We start from the raw sequence: 10,697 nt of genomic DNA, 5'->3' as shown, positions 1-10,697 counted from the left end.
ATCATTTACATTACTGCCAATAGTTCTACGTGTACGAAGTTACATTGACATCTGACGATTCCTTCTGGTTGCTTCATCCTCTTTTTTCTCAGGTAGTGTATACTGACGAGAGAAGTGACTCTCCAGTTCAGATCTTACGTGTCGCTCTTCGAAAGCGAACCGCCTTTCTGCTCTTCTATAACGACCTAACGAAATCTCGGGAGGCCGAGATCAACACGCCCATACCGGCTAGAGCAATGTCTCAGTGGTTTTAGTCTATTCAGAAGAGCGGCATACAAATCAAAGACATGATGTCCTAATGGTTCCCATGCTTTCCGTTAGTTACATGAGAATTCTGGGATGGTTTCTGCAAGAAGTCCACGGCTGAATACTTTCCTTAGCCTTCTCCATCTGAGCTAGTGAACACGACGTCGACAGGATACTGAAGAATAATTTTCCTTTGTGCTTCGTTGCTATTTGTACACTCCTGGAAATTGAAATAAGAACACCGTGAATTCATTGTCCCAGGAAGGGGAAACTTTATTGACACATTTCTGGGGTCAGATACATCACATGATCACACTGACAGAACCACAGGCACATAGACACAGGCAACAGAGCATGCACAATGTCGGCACTAGTACAGTGTATATCCACCTTTCGCAGCAATGCAGGCTGCTATTCTCCCATGGAGACGATCGTAGAGATGCTGGATGTAGTCCTGTGGAACGGCTTGCCATGCCATTTCCACCTGGCGCCTCAGTTGGACCAGCGTTCGTGCTGGACGTGCAGACCGCGTGAGACGACGCTTCATCCAGTCCCAAACATACTCAATGGGGGACAGATCCGGAGATCTTGCTGGCCAGGGTAGTTGACTTACACCTTCTAGAGCACGTTGGGTGGCACGGGATACATGCGGACGTGCATTGTCCTGTTGGAACAGCAAGTTCCCTTCCCGGTCTAGGAATGGTAGAACGATGGGTTCGATGACGGTTTGCATGTACCGTGCACTATTCAGTGTCCCCTCGACGATCACCAGTGGTGTACGGCCAGTGTAGGAGATCGCTCCCCACACCATGGTGCCGGGTGTTGGCCCTGTGTGCCTCGGCCGTATGCAGTCCTGATTGTGGCGCTCACCTGCACGGCGCCAAACACGCATACGACCATCATTGGCACCAAGGCAGAAGCGACTCTCATCGCTGAAGACGACACGTCTCCATTCGTCCCTCCATTCACGCCTGTCGCGACACCACTGGAGGCGGGCTGCACGATGTTGGGGCGTGAGCGGAAGACGGCCTAACGGTGTGCGGGACCGTAGCCCAGCTTCATGGAGACGGTTGCGAATGGTCCTCGCCGATACCCCAGGAGCAACAGTGTCCCTAATTTGCTGGGAAGTGGCGGTGCGGTCCCCTACGGCACTGCGTAGGATCCTACGGTCTTGGCGTGCATCCGTGCGTCGCTGCGGTCCGGTCCCAGGTCGACGGGCACGTGCACCTTCCGCCGACCACTGGCGACAACATCGATGTACTGTGGAGACCTCACGCCCCACGTGTTGAGCAATTCGGCGGTACGTCCACCCGGCCTCCCGCATGCCCACTATACGCCCTCGCTCAAAGTCCGTCAACTGCACATACGGTTCACGTCCACGCTGTCGCGGCATGCTACCAGTGTTAAAGACTGCGATGGAGCTCCGTATGCCACGGCAAACTGGCTGACACTGACGGCGGCGGTGCACAAATGCTGCGCAGCTAGCGCCATTCGACGGCCAACACCGCGGTTCCTGGTGTGTCCGCTGTGCCGTGCGTGTGATCATTGCTTGTACAGCCCTCTCGCAGTGTCCGGAGCAAGTATGGTGGGTCTGACACACCGGTGTCAATGTGTTCTTTTTTCCATTTCCAGGAGTGTATATATTGCAGGGTGAGTCACCTAACGTTGCCGCTGGATATATTTCGCAAACCACATCAAATACTGACGAATCGATTCCACAGACCGAACGTGAGGAGAGGGGCGAGTGTAATTGGTTAATACAAACCATAAAAAAATGCACGGAAGTATGTTTTTTAACACAAACCTACGTTTTTTTAAATGGAACTCCGTTAATTTTGTTAGCACATCTGAACATATAAACAAATACGTAATCAGTGCCGTTTGTTGCATTGTAAAATGTTAATTACATCAGGAGATATTGTAACCTAAAGTTGACGCTTGAGTACCACTCCTCCGCTGTTCGATCGTGTGTTTCGGAGAGCACCGAATTACGTAGGGATCCAAAGGGAACGGTGATGGACCTTAGGTACAGAAGAGACTGGAACAGCACATTACGTCCACATGCTAACACCTTTTTATTGGTCTTTCTCACTGACGCACATGTTCATTACCATGAGGGGTGAGGTACACGTACACACGTGGTTTCCGTTTTCAATTACGGAGTGGAATAGAGTGTGTCCCGACATGTCAGGCCAATAGATGTTCAATGTGGTGGCCATCATTTGCTGCACACAATTGCAATCTCTGGCGTAATGAATGTCGTACACGCCGCAGTACATCTGGTGTAATGTCGCCGCAGGCTGCCACAATACGTTGTGTCCCGACATGTCAGTCCAATAGATGTTCAATTTGGTAGCCATCATGTACCGTGTGTACCGTGTGTACCGTGATGTGCCTACAACCCCAGAGGATATGAAACAATGTATTGTGGCAGCCTGCGGCGACATTACACCAAATGTACTGCGGCGTGTACGACATTCATTACGCCAGAGATTGCAATTGTGTGCAGCAAATGATGGCCACCACATTGAACATCTATTGGCCTGACATGTCGGGACACACTCTATTCCACTCCGTAATGGAAAACGGAAACCACGTGTGTACGTGTACCTCACCCCTCAATGTAATGTACCTGTGCGTCAGTGAAAAAGACCAATAAAAAGTGCTCTCCGAAACACACGATCGAACAGCGGAGGAGTGGTACTCAAGCGTCAACTTTAGGTTACAATATCTCCTGATGTAATTAACATTTTACAATGCAACAAACGGCACTGATTACGTATTTGTTTATATGTTCAGATGTGCTAACAAAATTAACGGAGTTCAATTTAAAAAAACGTAGGTTTGTGTTAAAAAACATACTTCCGTGCATTTTTTTATGGTTTGTATTAACCAATTACACTAGCCCCTCTCCTCACGTTCGGTCTGTGGAATCGATTCGTCAGTATTTGATGTGGTTTACGAAATATATCCAGCGGTAATGTTAGATGACTCACCCTATATATATATATATATATATATATATATATATATATATATATATATATATATATATGACATCCAGTCTTACTAATTTACTCTCTCTGATGGACACACGTCCAGATCATCCGCTCTCAAAACTCCGCCATCTCACTGCCCACATCCACTACTGCTGGCAGCTCACCTCCAACTGCGCAACGCTACTCGCTGTTCACATCCAATTGCCCAACCCTAGAATAGCGACTATTCCAACAATGCAAACCAGCCACAGACTTCACACAACACAGTCAGTGATTTTCATATAGAGCGCTACGTGGCGTTACCAACATAGAAACCTAAACAGCCTACTTACACAGTGCCTCACGGCCGAGGTGCTGGGCCGTGTGGTCTGTGGCTACCGCAACCTGCCTCTCCGGTCCACCCCCTGCGGTAGGACTGCCCTATCACGAGCACTGCTGACTGACATCGCTTGTGGATCTCTACTCGAACACGGCAAATGCTTTCCCCCGTGCCACTCTACAGCTGAAAAGAGAAAGGAGAGAATCTTTATATCACTTTCCGAAATTTTGACAGCTACAACATACAAGAAGGACATGATGTTCACTTCAGATAAGATTTACGGTGTGTCTATAAAATAATTCTGTAATTTCGAAAGTTTATTACGAAGGTAACTGAATTGTTATCCCCATCAGATCTGTACTATGCACTCATTGGCTATCAAAAAATTTAACCACAGTGCATTTTTGTGTTTCATGTACCCTCATGATGAACAACCACTGTGAAATCATACACAATGGCCAATACTTCAAGAGAAAATAAAGTGTGTACCTTAGCTTCTCAAAACAAAACTGGATGTGCATTGAGCGAAGCTTCAAACCAAAATCCAGAAGAGATGCACCGTCGCCCCACCAGTTCGTGTATGGACCAAGAAATTTATACAGAAGGTTTTCGATACAGGGAGGAGTGGCCGGACAAGAGCAACTAAGGAACACTGACAGAGTAAAACCAACCTTCGACTATTCTCCCGGAAGGTGTTTCCGTATAGCTATCACGTTCAACATTGCAAAAAACGTCCTATATGAAAATTTGCGACTGTACGCAGTGCAGTTGTTATAGATGCTGGAGCCGAATGATTAAGCAGGACGAAAACAGCCAATAGTTAATATGCTGCAACGAATGTCAGCCATTGAAACAATCCTTAACCGAATTTGTTTCAGTGACGAGGCAACTCTTTCATCCTCCAGGAAATCTGAACACGCACAATCAGAAAACTCCCACGCTCCTCTGGAACGTCAGCGAGATAGTCCAAAGTTGAATGTACGATGTGGGATTATGTGTAACCGCATCATGGATCGACTCGTCCAGACATCAATAACTGCAAATGTTTACCTGGACCTTTTGACGGAATGTGTCTTATCACAACTACACGACCTGGAATGCTTCATACGATTTATCAGATCATCTTAGTGTAACATTCGTTTTGTCGATACGTATTAAGAGGGACAATATAAGCCGAGGAATGAACAGTAGTCGAGCAGCGACTGAGTAGCGCTTCTGCATGGCGCTAGCAGACAGTGTGGGGAAGTGCTCGTCACTCGCCGCTGGAGTACTGTTCATTCTTCGCAATTTATTCAACCAGTAAATAAATAATGATAATAATAAAACGGTGTTGACGTAAGCTGTTGTGTCGGTGCCGCTGCCTGGGAATGTGTATTGACATCCAAAATTGTTCTGTGTACGAATGGTTGGCTCTGAAGTCTGCCTGGAAACTCACCGATTTATTCCCAAGCATACCACCTTGTCACAACAACAGTGACTTCCTTGTAAACCCACTGATTCAGTCGCAGTCATCACAGCCTTGTGACAATAGTAGTGAGAATGGAGCTGTTTACGTACATTGAAACGGCTGACATACATCTGGTATACGGGTCTGTGAATGGATTGGACGGTCTGCAATGAGTTATCGACAGCGCGTTCCCAAGCGATGGTTTCCACACCAAAAATTCGACCTTCTGCATCGCCTGCTACGGGAAACAGACACTGTGCAAGTACACGTGATATACATCGAAATCGAACAACGCGAACTCCTGAAATGGATGACGAGATTCTGTGACATGTTGGGGACACTCCATCTACAAGTACACGACGCATTGTACATCCTTGGCGTCAGACATAGCCTCGTGTGAAATGTGTTACACGACGAGCAGTTTCGTCCTTTACACCTTCAGCGCGTCGAAGCTCCAGCAACCGAACATTTTCCCCAACGCGTGCAAGTCGAACAAATGGTTTTTACAACAGACTCCTCTGTATCACTTATTTCCGGCCGAGGTCCTGTACGAGGCTTTGTTTACTCGTGAAGGCTGTTCCAGCAATCACGAATACTCGATCTCGTGCTTATCACCAGCGATTCGGTGTTGATGTGCGAGCTGGAATTCTCGGTGATAGGCTGACTGGACCTTACATTCTGCCTCAACGGACGCATCTTCCTGGCAAGCGTGTTGCCAGAACCGCTGGACGAAGCTTCTCTGAATGTTAGACAAAGGCTGTACCTCGAGCACGAAGGGAGCGCCACCCCATTACAACACTGCTTTGGTGAATCATCTAAGCCACCTTCAGAAATCAATGGATAGGCCGAGGTAGCCCGGTGGCCTGGCCACCCAGGTCACCTGTCAAATGGCTCTGAGCACTATGGGACTAAACATCTATGGTCATCAGTCCCCTAGAACTTAGAACTACTTTAACCTAACTAACCTAAGGACATCACACAACACCCAGCCATCACGAGGCAGAGAAAATCCCAGACCCCGCCGGGAATCGAACCCGGGAACCCGAGCGTGGGAAGGTCACCTGTCCTCTATGGTAGTATGAAGCAGCTGGTGTATAAAACGGTTGAGAAAACAGAAGAAGACTTCGTCGCTAGAGTTGCCGTTGCTGCTGGTACCATTGTGGACATGCCAGGAACCTTCGAACGGGCACGACAATCAATTCTCAGACGCTTTACTGGGGGCATAAAGGCCAATGGTTGCGCATTCGAGCAGTTTCTGTGAATGGCACTGCCGTAATTAACATGCTAAATTGCCTTCTCCATAAATCGTCCCTAGCATCAGAAACTGCTGTCAGGGACCACATGTACCATAACTAAATACACTGAGGTGACGAATGTCATGGGATACATCCTAATATCGTGGCGGACTTCCTTTTTCCCGGCGTAATGCAGCAACTCGACGTCTCATGGACTCAACAAGTCTTTGGAAGGCCCCTGCAGAAATATTGCAGCCGTCCATAATTTTGAAAATGTTGCCGGTTACAGGACGTAGAGCACGAACTGCCCTCTCGATTATGTTCCACAAATGCTCGATCGGTCTATACGGGTGGCCAAATATTCACTCGAATTGTTTAGAATGTTCTTCAGATGAATGCGAACAATTGTAGTTGGGTGACATGACATCGTTGTTTGCTAACATGAAGTCCATCAATGCCTGAAAATGGTCTCCAAGTAGCCGAACATAACCATTTCAGCCATTGATCGGTTCAGTTGGACCAGAGAACCAATCCATTTCATGTATACACAGCCCTGACCAATATGGAGCCATCACCAGCTTGCACAATGCCTTGAAGACAACTTGGATCCGTGGCTTCGTGGGGTGTATGGCACACTCGAACGCTACTATCAGCTCTTGACTACTGAAATCGGGACTCATCTGACCAGGTCACTGTCTTACAGTCGCCTTGAGTCCAACTGATATGATCACGAGCCCAGAAGAGGCGCTGCAGATGAAGCCGTGCTGTTGGCAAACGCACTCCCGTCGGACGTCTGCTGCCATAGCCCATTAACACCAGATTTCGCCGCACAATCCTAAGATACGTTCGTCGTACGTTCCACACCGATTTCTGTGGTTATTTCACGCAGTGCTGCTTGTATGTTAGCGCTGACATTACTGCGCAGACGCCGCTGCTCTCGGTCGTTAAAAGAAGGCCGTCGGCCACTGCGTTGTCCGTGGTGAGAGGTAATGCCTGAAATTTTGTATTCTTGGCACTCTCCTGAAGTTGTGGGTCTCGTAATATTGAACCCTCGAGCGACTTCCGATCTGAAATGTCCCCTGCATCTAGCTCCAACTAGCGTTCTGCTGTCGGAATCTGTTAATTCCCGTCGCGCCGCCGTAATCTTGTCGGAAACTTTTTCCATGAATCACCTGAATACAAATGACAGCTCCGCCAATGCACTGCCCTTTTACGCTGCAGTCATGGACTGTACGGCTGGTCACGGCGGAGGTTCGAGTCCTCCCTCGGGCATGGGTGTGTGTCTTTGTCCTTAGGATAATTTAGGTTAAGTAGTGTGTAAGCTTAGGGACTGGTGACCTTAGCAGTTAAGTCCCATAAGATTTCACACACATTTGAACATTTTGAACTGCCCTTTTATACCTTGTGTACGCGATACTACCATCATCTGAATATGTGCATATCTCTATCGCATGACTTTTGTCACCTCAATGTATATTTGTTTTGATGCTCTATACCTCCTGCATTTAGCCGGCCGTTGTGACCGAGCGGTTCTAGGCGCTTCAGTCTGGAACCGCGCGACCGGTACGGTCGCAGGTCCGAATCCTGCCTGGGCATGGATGTGTGTGCTGTCCTTAAGTTAGTTAGGTTTAAGTAGTTCTAACAAGGGAACCTCCCCATCGAACCCCCCCTCAGATTTAGTTATAAGTTGGCACAGTTCATAGGCCTTGAAAAACTAAGCACAGATCAATCGAGAAAACAGGAAGAAGCAAAATATACGAACTGAGTAGTCCATGTGCAAGATAGGCAACATCAAGGATAATGTGAGCTCAGGAGCACCGTGGTCCCGTGGTTAGCGTGAGCAGCTGTGGAATGAGAGGTCCTTGGTTCAAGTCTTCACTCGGGTGAAAAGTATACTTCCTTTATTTTCACAAAGTTATGATCTGTCCGTTCGATCATTGACGTCTCTGTTCACTGTAATAAGTTTAGTGTCTGTGCTTTGCGATCGCACTGCAAAACCGTGCGATTAGTCGACGAAAGGACGTGCCTCTCCAATGGGAACCGAAAACATTTGATCGCAAGGTCATAGGTCAACCGATTCCTCCACAGGAAAACACGTCTGATATTTTCTATACGACACTGGTGACGGCATGTGCGTCACATGACAGGAATATGTTGTCGACCCACCTAACTTCTACACTTGGCGAATGGGTAAAAAGATTCTTCTACCTTGCCCGATTTAGGTTTTCTTGTGGATGTGATAATCACTCCTAAAAAGTGATGAAAACATAAGTGTTTGTCACATAAACTGAAAATAAAAAGTTAAAATTTTCGTGCGAGGGAAGGCTTGAACCAAGGGCCTCTCATTCCACAGCTGCTCACGCTAACCACGGGACCACGGTGTTCCGAAGGTCATATTATCCTTAATATTGTCTATCTTCCACATGGACTACTCAGTTCGTATATTTTGCTTATTTTTTCATAGTTCCACACAACTTCTTCCTGTTTTCTCGATTGATCTGTGTTCAGTTTTTCAAGGCCTATGAACTGTGCCAACTTATAACTAAATCTGAGGGGGGTGCGATGGGGAGGTTCCCTTGTAAGTTCTAGGAGACTGATGACCTCAGATGTTAAAGTCCCATAGCGCTCAGAGCCATTTGAACCTCCTGCATTTATCTGCACGCGAAGTTTCGGAACAGCACGTATAAGTAAAACATATTTCACTAAAGTGTGTGATGATAACTGAGGGAAACAAGAAGGTACTGGTGGTAGTGAGATATCACAGTTGGAACGAGAATGACGTCAGAAGTGTTTGCGATAACGCTCCGGTGCGATGGCACAGTCCTTCAGGTAACTTTCGAGCTCTGCGAATGCGCCGGACGAAAGTGAGAATGGAGCCAAGAAATATACAGGAAAACGACTGTATCTCTTTCGCACGAATTCATGAGGACGTAAAAAAAAAAAAGAAAAAGGAAAAGAAAAAGAAGGAAAGATGGCGCGGACGAGCGCAGTCATTATAAGTTTGCTAAACGGTGTGAGAGTTCCTGCCGCGACGCCCTTCGGGTGGCAAATGACGAATTAAAGGCGGGTGGGCCCGGCGCTGTTTGCGCAACACTCGACGCGATAATGGCCGCCCGCCCGCGCCAATTTGCCCCCCCCCCTCCCCCCCTTTCCCTCCCCCTTCTGCCGCAAACTTTCCGCCGCTCGGCGCTGTGCCGCTCCGGGTCATTAAGGAAAAACAGAAACACCAGCACAGGCGGCCTCTCGCCACGCAGGGGTCGCGCCCTCTGTGTGTGTGTGTGTGTGTGTCTGTTGTGGAGTGGCGGGAACTGCGGTCCGTCTTCTGCTTGATGTCGCAATTCTTCTCTGCAGTCGCGGCGCTGCGGGTAGAGACGGGCATGCTTCGGATATTTAACACCCCGCCGACAGTCGTGTCATTACGGACAGCTGGCATCCTGTGGAATTATTCACAGCTCCCAGGCAAAGTGAGATGGGTATCCCCAAACTGCAACGCCAATTTTGAGGTGTAGGTGTGGCTCCAGATTTCACGGCATTTCAACAATCGGAAACCGTCTGTTGCTCTCATTAGCCGTAAATTTCTTTTTGTTTTCCACTGTCGTGAAGACGAATACTAGACAGTCCAACTAACAGTACTTCCAAAACATCTATTGCGGTCAACCCACTTTTCCTTGTTTTTCAAGTGTACATTCCGTCCCTTAACTCAGTGGTTTCCAGCCCCGGAGTTATTATCCCTGACGGGTAAAATGAAATTTTCGGAAGGGTGGAAAAAGAGTGTTCGATTTTCTTTCCATCAGGAAACTAAATTATTTTTAAAATGTCAATACTATTATCACTATTTCTTCAGATTGTAATAAAAATTACATAAGTTACCAGTATATTTTTTTTTAATTTCTAGCATTAACACGTAATACAGCGTAATGGAGTTCACAGCTTCTGAAACAAATGCATGAACATCTTCCTCGCATAGTCGACCCACGACATACATTATTTCTATTTTGTACCATGCATCTATGACAGTAAACTTGAAAGATATACATTACAGATACTTATACGAGGGCAGTTCAATAAGTAATGCAACACATTTTTTTTCTGAAACAGGGGTTGTTTTATTCAGCATTGAAATACACCATGTTATTCCCCAATCTTTTAGCTACACAACACTATTTTTCAACGTAATCTCCATTCAATGCTACGGCCTTACGCCACCTTGAAATGAGGGCCTGCATGTCTGCACGGTACCATTCCACTGGTCGATGTCGGAGCCAACGTCGTACTGCATCAAGAACTTCTTCATCATCCGCGTAGTGCCTCCCACGGATTGCGTCCTTCATTGGGCCAAACATATGTAAATCCGACGGTGCGAGATCGGGGCTGTAGGGTGCATGAGGAAGAACAGTCCACTGAAGTTTTGTGAGCTCCTCTCGTGTGCGAAGACTTGTGTGAGGTCTTGC

This window comes from Schistocerca nitens, chromosome 4 (genome assembly GCF_023898315.1).
Source record: "Schistocerca nitens isolate TAMUIC-IGC-003100 chromosome 4, iqSchNite1.1, whole genome shotgun sequence".
Lineage (NCBI taxonomy): Eukaryota > Metazoa > Arthropoda > Insecta > Orthoptera > Acrididae > Schistocerca > Schistocerca nitens.
This window is presented reverse-complemented; position numbering follows the sequence as displayed.